The 11,583-nt window shown below is 52.8% G+C and overlaps 1 pseudogene; it reads right to left on the bottom strand.

The window, feature by feature from the left end:
• Positions 1-4,623: 4,623 nt before the first annotated feature.
• On the bottom strand, positions 4,624-5,394 carry LOC132319535 (feather keratin Cos1-1/Cos1-3/Cos2-1-like; annotated as a pseudogene).
• Between the last annotated feature and the right edge of the window lie 6,189 nt (positions 5,395-11,583).

The following is an 11,583-nucleotide window of genomic DNA, read 5'->3' on the forward strand; positions in this document are numbered from 1 at the left end:
TGAGGCAGGCTGTCCCTCTGCGGCCCATGGAGGTCCACGGTGGAGCAGACATCTACCTGCAGCCCGTGGAGGACCCCACGCCAGAGCAGGTGGATGCCCGAAGGAGGCTGTGACCCCTTGAGAAGCCTGCGCTGAAGCAAGCTCCTGGGAGGACCTGTTGGACCTGTGGAGAGCGAAGCCCATGCTGAAACAGGTTTGATGGCAGGACTTGTGACCCTGCGGGGAAGCCACGCTGGAGCAGTCTGTTCCTGAAGGGCTGCACTCCGTGGAAAGGACCCACGCTGGAGCAGTACGTGAAGAACTGTAGCCTGTGGGAAGGACCCACATTGGAGAAGTTCGTGGAGAACTGTCTCCCACAGGAAGGACCCCACGCTGCAGCAGGGGAAGAGTGTGAGGAGTCCTCCCCTGGAGGATGAAGGAGCAGCAGAAACAACGTGTGATGAGCTGACCGCAACCCCCATTCCCCACACCCCTGTGCCGCTCGGGGGGGGAGGAGGTAGAGAAAATTGGGAGTGACGTTGAGCCTACGAAGGAGGGAGGGGTGGGGGGAAGGTGTTTTAAGATTTGGTTTTACTTCTCATTATCCTACTCTGATTTTGATTGGTAATAAATTAAATTAATTTCCCCAAGTTGAGTCTGTTTTGCCCATGATGGTAACAGTGAGGGATCTCCCTGTCCTTATCTCAACCCACGAGCCTTTCATTATATTTTCTGTCCCCTGTCCAGCTGAGGAAGGGGACTGAGCCAAAGAGCGGCTTTGGTGGGCACCTGGTGTCCGGCCAGGGTCAACCCACCACGGGGTTGCAGGTTATCCTGACGGAATAGGTCACACAGCCAGATTCTCCGGGCTGCTGCACAACCGGGTTCCTCATGTATTTCTGGGGATATGCGGGACAGGTGGTGTTCCTAGGTGGCAGAGGAAGGAAAGGGGAGAAGTGGTAGAAACATAGGGCCCATCTGTTCCCAGTAGAAATAGCAATGTCCCCAGAGAGATGGTGTAAAACCTTAGTGGGGCAAAATTAAAAGTCTTAAATGGTCCATCAGGGGTGTGCAGAAGAGCAGGCATTTCTCACCATGGGTGGGAGGACTCCACTGGGATATCAGACCAGGAAGAGACCCTTCCCACCATGGGGAATCCAGAGCTACCAGGCTGCCTCACTGTAAAGGTCTTGGCTGCAGGAGCAGCGCATGTCACTGCTGGAGGAGGGAGGACCACAGCAGGAGCAGATATGTTTTCGCTCAGGTGATTGTAGAGGCTGAATCCAGCAGTGTGAGACGATCTGAGCTCTGGCTGAACTTGCAATCCTCCTTTTGAACCCTTGTAGGTCTGCAAAGGACAAATGTTCATCAGACATTGGTGTTTTCAGCCTGGCAGGATCAGGAACGCATGTGTGCACACATCAGGCTTCACTGAACTGTTTGGGGAGCTCCTCTGTGCACAGGGACAAGCCTCAGCCAAACAGGACATATGCTTGTCAGGGCTATTTTGCTGACGGCTCAGGAGATACTTGGAGGAGAGTGTGGCAGGATCAGGAGCCTTGAACATCACCAGGAGGGAATTGCCTCCCCTGCTCTGCCTGTGTAGGGGCAAGACCATTCCCCCATCTCTCCTGGGGCTGCTTTTTACTTCTGTGCCCCTCCTTCACACTTCCCCAGACACTTCTGACGCACTCTCTTTTGCCCTTCTCCTGATGCTTCTTGGACTTGAGCCCCTTTATGGACACCTCAGTCTCCCCTTGCTCTTGCTGCATCCCCAGCTTTTCCTGCTTCTGCACCTCACTGATGAGGAAGGGGAGAGGATCTGGATCAAGTCTAGCGATAGCATGAGGTCTGCAGTCACAGTGAGTGGTACCAACAGCCCAATCTCAGCCAGGGGCCACCTGTCCTCCTTTGGGGAAGTTTTGATGTCTCCTCTGATGTCCTCAGGAAGGTGAGCAATAACTACATGAGACCTTACCACTCCCTTGCGGCCTGGTCATCTTCTTAGGAGTGAAATGGTGTTCTGGAACCAGTCCCAGCTCCCAGGCAGGCAGCAGTGCTGCAGTGACATGCTCCTATGATTGGAGCTGGGACAAGCTAGGCTCCCCAGAGGCTGCTGATGCTGAGGTTGGGGCATTAGTCTGTAAGGTGTTCATCACAATCACGATTAATAATAGCTGGCGCATTGAGTCCCACCACTACAAACCGGGTTGCTCTTGTCTGGAGAGGAAGCGCTTTCAAAATTGGATTAATTTCAGTGTATTGTATTTCCATTTTCTGTAACTTCAGCCGGGGCAGCTGATCTAAGAGGAACCTGTAGTGCTTTTTCAGTCTCGTGTTTTTAAGCATAGCAATAAAATAAAGGAAGACACAGCAAAAGCAACGTTAAGCATGACACCCTTTCCAACGTTCGTGGGTCGAGGGGGTCAAGCATACTTCTGTGCTCCCTGTGAAAGACAAAACCAGTCCAAGACCATTATTGGCAGTTATCTGCTGGCCTGGTGCAGTGTTTTAGGCCCAGGGGAACTCAAAAGACAGGCCCACAAGGAAAAGCAAGAAGTACACAGACTAAGATCTGTGGATGTATGGACGAGATATGACTCGACTGCCACAACTGAAGTTCACCCACACTTTCTCCAACACACTGTTCTCTACCATGCTGATCTGTCACCTCTCCCTGACGAAGAAAACTCTTTCTCCCTTTTAGTTACTCTTTCAAGATATACCGTACCTCTTTTGTCTCTGTAAAACACGCATAAGGTTTGGTGGTGTGGGCCCGTGGGGCTGTGGCTGCAGAGTCAGTGCTGTGGCTGCAGAGTCAGTGCTGGGCAGTGTCACTACTGGGGTAGTGTTGGGCAGAAAAGCCTCTGACCAACAAGAGGAGCAGGAAAAAACATTTTCAAGTGCCTGCCGTGGGCAAAGCAGTCTCAGCTTGGGGAATTTTATACAATTTAATCTCCTGCCAGTCAACACAAATTTGTGGTCACTGAGCTGGGGGTATTCAAGGGGAGTGAGGGCCCCAGTGTGTGGTCTGGCCAAGCTGATTTCTACAGCAATCTGTGAGTCACCGTAGCCCTGCACATCTGTGCAGCTGCTGGGCTGTGTAGGGAACTGGTTGAGGGGTGGAGGGTTTATAGGTGACCTGTCCTTGCTACCCTTGTCCTTGGGCACAGACCATGCCCCCTCATTCTGGAGACAGGTGGGAGGATGAGGAGAAGAAGGTCCCGGGCTGTTGTAAAAGCTGTTTCCATCCCCACTTCTGCATCCTTTGGGGCCATCTGACTGAGATTTTTTTCCCAACACAGGGCTATCCAAAGCAGGAGGAATTCCCTTCTTCACAGGCTTGTGAGCTGCTGACCTCTCAGAGCCTCCAGCAGCACCGGGCTCCTCACTGAGGGATAGCAGTGGTTGGGCTCCCCATCTGCAGGACGTGCCCTAAGGCCACAGGGCCGTATCTGAGCAGAGATCATAGAATCATAGCATCATAGACTAGTTTGGGTTGGAAGGGAACTTTAAAGGTCATCTAGTCCCAACCCCCCTGCAATGAGCAGGGACATCTTCAACAAGATCAGGGTGCTCCGAGCACTGTCCAACCTGACACTGAATGTTTCCAGGGATGGTACCTATCTCATCTGCCCGTGCCCATTGGTACTGGTCATGGACCCTAGACCAGGTAATGGAAGGGAGGGGAAGGTGGAGATGAGGCTGTGTGCTGTCCCCAGGCATTATTGTCTCCCCATCCCCACTCCTGCCGCCCTTTGGAGCCATCCTCTCACTGATGGTTATTGGCTGTGGAGTAGCCAGGGAGGTCTTCCTCAGCTCCAAGAGAAAGGGCACAAAACAAAATCCACTGCAGGGAGTCCCAGCAACCATGTTCTCCATTTTTTTCCCTAGGCAGACTGGAGGAGTTCAATCACACAGAATCACAGAATCATTAAGGTTGGAAAAGACCTGTGAGATCATCAAGTCCAACCATCAACCAACCCACCATGCCCATTAAACCATGTCCCGCAATGCCTCGTCCACACGTTCCTGGAACACCTCCAGGGATGGTGACTCCACCACTTCCCTGGGCAGTTTATTGCAGTGTCTCACCACTCTCTCAGTAAAGAAATTTGTCCTAATATCCAGTCTAAACGTCGCCTGGTGCAACTTGAGGCCATTTCCTCTTGTCCTGTCACTCGTCACTTCGGAGAAGTGCCTCAGCCGCTCCTCATAAGACGTGTGCTCCAGACCCCTCACCAGCTTTGTCGCCCTTCTCTGTACACGCTCCAGCACCTCAATGTCCTTCTTGTAGTGAGGGGCCTCAGAAGGAAAGAACACTCGGAGGCCCAGGCCTGAATGCAGCACGACTTTAATGAGTCTAAAGAAGAAAAGGAGGTGGCCCACAGGGAGCATCAGGGGCAGCCACTAAGATGTGGTGGAGCTCCTGCAGGGTGTCCATCTGCCTGCCCTGCAGGGGGAGGGAGGCCAACAGGTCCCTGCCAGGCTGGCATTGGGAGGTGGAGACAGGAAAGGCAAGGAAGAGAGAGGAGAGAGCAGAAGAAAAAAACAATGGCCCAAAGCTCTAAATACAGTGCCCCGAAGCTCTATCTCCTGTCCAGCACCATGTTCTGAGGTCTTGGGAGGACATTGCCAGCAGCTTTAGCAGGGTTGACATCTGTTGCCACAGTAGCGGCTGGTAATGCAGGAGAGGTCACAGCACCCGGAGTTGATGGGGACTCCATCACAGCTGAGGATGCTGCCAACGGCAGCGGAGGTGGAGGATCCCACAACAGTGTTCTGCGGGAAGGAGCTGAGGATGGGGCCGGGCAGGGTCACCACCACGGGAGAGGGCTCGATGACGACAGTGGAAGGCTGGCACTGCCTGACACAGGGCTCATTGCAGCTGTTGGCCAGCGGGGTTGGGCAGCAGGGCTGGCAGGGCTGGCAGGGCTGGCAGGGCTGGCATTTGTCGGAGCAGGACATGTCTCTGGGCCGGAGGTGCACCTGGGAGAGAGGGCAGAGAGGGAAACAGAAAACAGGGACACATGAGAAGCAGCACTGCACCCAACCACAGGGGAGCTAAGGCACCTCCTGGCCCAGCATACGCTGCCCAGCTCAAAGCCCAGGAGCCACCTCAACTAAGTCCCAGCCCCTCTCTGCAGAAGACCTTCTCTCCCCTGCCCTCTCCCATGAGAAGCAGCTCCCAGCCCTGGGCTAGGACAGCCCGTATCAGCCAAGACAGACATCGAGGAAAGATCTGATCTTGAAAGAGGAGGACAAGAGGCTTCACACTCACCTGATTCCCAAGGAGAAGGAGGCGAGAGAAGTGGATGAGAGAGCAGAGGGTTGGGCTGCCTTTTATAGTAGTCCTGCACTGCCTCAGGCCCAGAGGCACCCTCTGCGGAAGTAATAATTTTCTGACAAGCTCATGCCAAATGCAAAACATCCCAGCTAATGGTATGGGCTGTGTTCTGGTTTCCTGCACTGCTGCCTTTTCATTTCCTGGCTTATGCCACGTGCTTTCCTATACGTAGGCTTCTGTAAGTGCTGGGATGAGAGTCCCAAGGATTTCCGGGGCAGAAACAGGTCAGCACAGGCAGAAGACTCCGCTCAAGTGTTGGTGGCATCCCGTGCAGGCAGGTGATGTGCACCTGGGTCATTCCTGTGGGCTTGTTTGTGGCAAAGTTGTCAGGAAATGGGTACCGCTCTCGTGCTTCTCGTCCAGATGCCCAAGGACTGCCATGTGAGAGGACATGCCACATCCTTTTCTCTTGCTCCCCCATCACTCTCTGGTGGTTGCTCATTGTTGCATGCAGGTGGGCTTCTGCTGGGAGGGTTTGATGCTGTTGCAACACTAACAGTGCTCTCAGGACAATTTTGCTGGGCTCTGCCAGTGTGGTCCCCAGCATCTCCTCAGCAGAGTCCACGGTTGCCGATGTTTTCCTGGCTTTATGTGAGCGTACAGGTTTATGCATGGTTCCATGCAGGCATGCATGAGCACACGTGTGTCAGTCTCTACTTGTGTGACCCTCATCATGAGGGCATGGGCACGTCATAGCAGGAGGACTCTCCCCTGGTGTGTCCATGAGCACTGCAGCATAGCAGGTTGCCCTTACTAGAAGGAGTCCATCTATAGCTGAATGTTGGTGCCTGAGACCTGGCGGAGAGGTGCTCAGAGAACTGAAATGAAGTCTTTGCCTCCTGTGCCCTGCATTCCTTGCTTTATGTACAGGGAGAAAGGCCAAGAAAGCCTGCCTGCCTGTTCAGGCCATTGTTCCTGAATCGATCCCCTTATGATGCAGTGCTGCTGGTGACTGGGATGGAACACAGGCTCCTCGTGTCCATGCCAATGCCAGATGCACTTCTACAGCTCATCAGCCTGGTGCTGAGTGAGGCAGGGGCCGAGACCTCGCAGCGAATGGGTACTGGACTAAAGGGGCCGGGGTCCAGATGTTGCTCTGCTATGAGATGTAGGATAGTTGGACCAACCCAACTTAGAGGTAGCGTCGCTGAGGTCTGCCCCCTTCCCTTTGTTGGCCTTGCTGAGATCATTGCCAGACGGTGCTGCTGGGAGTCTTCAGCCTGAGCCGACTCCTCTTCCCATGGGAGCAGCTTTCAAGCTTAAGTTCTAGTGCTTGGCCCCAACCTGAGTTACATCTGCAGCGGTGACACATCTGTGCCTGTGTCTGGCCATGGACTCCACTGATCTCAGTTTGGACCCTGACATGCGGGTGACTTCGCAGCTTGACCTGAGACCTGCCTCGTCTCTGTGAACCTGGTGATCACTGGACTTTGTTGAACCCCGATTATTGTCGTGACACCTCATCCGGACCTTGACTCACTGACGCGCTGTTGTTGTGGCTGTTTAACCCTGGCCAGCAGCTAAGCACCCCACAGCCCCTCACTCACTCTGCCCAAGTGGGATGGGGGGGAGAATTGCAAGGGTAAAAGTGAGACAAATCATGGGTTGAGATAAAGACAGTTTGATAGTTAAAAAAAAGTTGCAAGGAAAAAGAAGAAAAAACAACAACAAAAAGAAAGGAAAATACAACCAAGAAAAACAAGTGATGTAAAAGAAAAGAATTGCTCACCACCAACCGACGGATGCTCAGCCAGTCCCCGAGCAACTTCACCCCCCCAGTTTTATTGCGGAGCATGACGTTATACAGTATGGAATATCCCTTTGGTGAGTTGGGGTCAGCTGTCCCAGCCGTGTCCACTCCCAACTTCTTGTGCACCCCCAGCCTACTCGCTGGCGGGGCAGTCTGAGGAGCAGAGAAGGCCTTGATGCTGTGCAAGGACTGCTCAGCAACGACTAAAACATCCATATATTATCAACACTATTTTCAGCACAAATCCAAAACACAGCCCCATACAAGCTACTGTGAAGAAACTTAACTCTGTCCCAGGCTAAACCAGTACACTCACTGACTTGCCTTTCCAACTTGACCCCAGACATATGTAAGACAAGAGCTTGAGCCAGAACATGAGCACGACGGCTTAAAACTCTGTGCACACTTGCAGACCTATGATCTTATTGGGGTTTTGGAGAAAAGAGGGGATAGCTCATGTGTCTGGAGTGTGCAGTGGCCGAATTGCAACCCTGCACTGCGTAAGAGCAGATTTTTGTCCCCTCAGGGTCCTGCCAGGCAGAATCCTTTGGGAAGTGCCCTGGGGGTCAAAGAGGCCCAGGGGGAATGTGAAATACAGCAGTTAAGATCTGATGATAATAACATTAAGGAAATCACCATAACCAGCTCCATCTGTTCCAAATCCTAAAGGATCTGCCAAGGACATTAGATGGCTGTATTTTTGGAGCATTTATTTCAAATCTTAAGGCAAGAGTAACAATACCATTTTTCTTAAGATCATTCAAAGTTACATCTGTCCCTTACTGAAGCCTGGACTGGTTCTTTTCTGTTGAAATTTTTATTCATCTGATTGTGCCTCATACGGCGTTGGACGCACTCTACCGGGCTTATGTGGCAAAGCTTTGGTAGCCGGGGGAGGAAGGTTGCAGGGGTGGCCTCTGTGACAAGAGTCCAGGGGCTGCCCCCATGTCTGACAGAGGCAGTTCCAGACGGCTCCAAAACAGACTCACTGCTGCCCAATGCTGAGCCCATTAGCCATGCTGGTGGTGCCTCCGCGAAAACATATTTGAGAAAGGGCCAAACACTGCACTGGAAGTGAGGAATGAAGTAAAAAAAAAAAAGCATGAGAAACAATCCTGCAAACACCAAGGCCAGAGAAGAAAGAGCTGGAGGAGGTGCTCCAGGCATTGGTGCAGAGATTCCCGGGCAGCCTATGGGAAAGACCATGGTGGAGCAGAGATCCACACTGCAGCCCATGGAGGATCCCACACCAGATCAGGCGGATATCCCCTGCAGGAACTGTGGCCTGGGCAGGGCCCATGCTGAAGCAGGCTCCTGGCAGGAACTGCGGCCCCTCGAGGACCCACGCTGGAGCAGTCGTATCTGGAAGGACTGCAGCCCATGGACAGGACCCGTGCTGGAGCTTGTCTTGAAAGACTGAAGCCCGTGGGAAGGGCTCACACTGGAGCAGAGAAAAATGTGGGGACGAAACAGCGGCAGAAGGGAACTGCTGTGTACTGCCGCAACCCCCCTTTCCACATCCCATTGTGCTACTTGGGGGTGGAGGAAATAGAAGAGCTGTGAATGAAGGAGGGAAGTGGAGGCTGTGAAAAAGAGGTGGGGATGGAGGGAAGGTATTTTAGGGGTTTTTTGGCTGTTTCTCACCATCCTGCTTTATTCGTAGTTGGCAATAAGTTGAATGAATCTTCCCCAGGTCAAGTCTGTTTTGACTGTGATGGCCATTGGTAGGTAATGCCCCCGTCTTTATCTTGACCCACAACCTTTGCCACCTTACTTTCCCCTTCTGTCCTGTTGAGGAGGGAGAGGGAGAGAGCAGCTGGGTGGGTCTGCAAGCCTGCCAAGGTCTTTCTAGTTATGCACCAATTAGGGTGATCAGAAGTGCCATGAGCGTTTGTCGTTTATATGCTTTTTTTCTGCTTTCTGTCTGTGCCATCAGGAGCAGTCTCTTTCTCCCACTGTTGTTCCCCTCAGAGGACGGTGGGCAATGATGTCAATTGGCCTTTGTGCTTGTGTACCTGGGAACCAGTGGCAGGGTTACAGCCATGGGCAGAGCACAGCCCACCAACCCTCCTGCCATAGGCTCAGGAGAACAAGGAGACCCCAAAGGCCACACGGGAGGAAAGCTGTGAATGGGAGCTGCTGTGCTGATGACCTGCTTGCTTCAGCTCTTTCTGACTCTGCTAGAAAAGGACCCCCATCAGAACTCATGACAGAGAAGAAACCACTGCTCTCTTGGATGTCTCAGACCCCCTTCACCTGCATTTCCTTCGCCAACCGTCCATCCCTTACTACCTCTCTTTTCCAGCCCATCCACCCTCACTGTTTCACAGATAGGTCAGCGCAGAAGATCTCGGCTGTCTTTGTAGTCCCAAACTGCTGAGGTGTAAGCTGTAGGCTTCAGGAGAGGAGGGAGCTCGGAGTGTTGTCCCTAAACCAGGGTTCTTCACCCGGTGTGCAAAATGCCAAACAACACACTGAGTCGAGATATTTGTCTTTATTGCCAGTCGGCAGAATGGGGTGCCGGGCCTTTAACATCAGCCAGCACACCTCTCTCAGCAACACACAGGGTCTTTTATACGAAACAATCGCAAAGAAAGAATCACACTGCAATAACTGAGTGGCCACTGATACTAAAGTCCATCTGTGCATGTCTTAATTTTAATGTAACTCATTATACTAAGGTGGACTTATATTTGCATCTAAAATCTCCTCCTAGGGGTGTATTTTTTAGTATTAACATCACCTGAGGTTAGCTTAGGATACAAGTCTTGATTAAATTCCAAAATACTTCTCTGCAAGAAATCATATATCCCTACACACCATTACACACACTAAATAGGTTATTGTCTACTCGAAGCTTCTTGTACAGTACCATTGTCTTGACCAGGATGCATATCTTGGTTACCAGGGTGAGTCTCCACCTCCGTCCTCAAGGATACCTGAATTCCATTGCTATAATCTGATTCCATATACAGCAGGAGGAGGGGCACAGTACAGTTCTCCTCTCTTGGCGTCTGGGCAGGAGGCCCTTCTGTGCGAGGTTGAGCTCTGGGGAAAGGGCCCTCCCTTCTCCCCTGGCAGCCCTATTTCCCTTACGCACCCAGAGATCTGCCAACAAAGATCCTCCTCCTGTGAGGGGCTGGGGTTAGTGGCCTGAGGGAAAAGGAGAAGGTGGTGAGAGAGCTTCTGCCATGGAACTGGTCTTCCCTCACACCCCAGGATGGGATTGCACCGGCCATGAGCTGCAAAGAGAGAGATGGGCTTTTCTGACCTGTGCACTCACTACAGTTCCATGGGAGGAACTGCCAGATGCTCATCTGCATCTTCTTGCAGGCCCATGTTATTAATTATTTATTATTAATCTTTTTGTCCTGGAGCTGCTCTGTCTGATGGGAGTTGGGGATGAGCAGTCTGCGAGACATTGCAGCCCTTCAAATCTGTGTAACCAACCGCTGGTCTGCACAGGGCACTCTATGGGTGTGACATTACAACGGTGGGCTTGCCCGACCTATCCTTGCACTTGGATGCATGCCATACCCCTTCCTTCTGGAGAATGGTAGGAAGGCTAGGAGGAGGAGGCTCTGGGCTCTAGCCAAGGTGATTTCTCCTGTCATGCCCTCCTTCCATCCTCACGGCCATCTTCTGCCTGAGCTTTCTCCCTCAGCACAGCTCCATCCAGAGCAAGAGGAGCTGCCTCGAGTGCTTGTGGGGCTGCTGACCTCCCAGGTCCTCCTGCAGCACTGGGGTCCTCCCATGAAGACAGCACAAGTTGGGAGCACCATCCATAGGGCATGCTCTGAGGCCAAGGAGAGTATTTCTGGGCAGAGGTGCAGCAAGGGCAGGGCTGATGGTCACTGGCTGTGGAGTAGCCAGAGACAGTGACCTCAGCTCCAGGGGACAGGGACTGAAGGAGGCCCACAGACAGTGTGTCCTGCTCTCCCATTCCTCTAGGAATGAGGAAGGGCCCACTTGCTCACCCATTTGATCCCTCACAGTTTGCTTCCTTTCTCCCTGGGCAGCTTTAGAGAGCATCCAGAGAGGAAAGGACCACACGGAGCCAGAGGCTGGGATGCAGCAGAGTTTAATGAGTCCAAAGAAGGAAACAAGATCTCTCTGAGGAGAGGCCACAGTGATAGGATCACCATGGGCGGCCGAGAGTCAGTGCCCCATGATAAAGGGAGAATTCCCACAGGGCACCTGTCTGGCTGCCCCACAGAGGGAGAGGGGCAGGCAGGTCCCCCCTAAGCTGACTTTGGTGGTCCTCGTGGCCCAGGGAGCAGAAAACAACAAAGGAAAAGGCGGGACAGGAGAGAGTGGAGGAAGGGAACGAGAGGCATCGGCCGTGTTTTCAAGAGAGCTCAGGCTGGCCTTTCAAAGGGCTGACACTGTTTGCAGGAGGAGCAGGGCGTGCTCAGCCCCTCTCAAAGCAATGGCCACGATCTCCGTTGTTCATTCTGGCAGCATCTTCTGGGTTCCTGGATCTCCTTGTCTGGGTTGTCTGGTGGCT

This window comes from Gavia stellata, chromosome 28 (assembly GCF_030936135.1).
Source record: "Gavia stellata isolate bGavSte3 chromosome 28, bGavSte3.hap2, whole genome shotgun sequence".
In the NCBI taxonomy this organism is placed as follows: domain Eukaryota; kingdom Metazoa; phylum Chordata; class Aves; order Gaviiformes; family Gaviidae; genus Gavia; species Gavia stellata.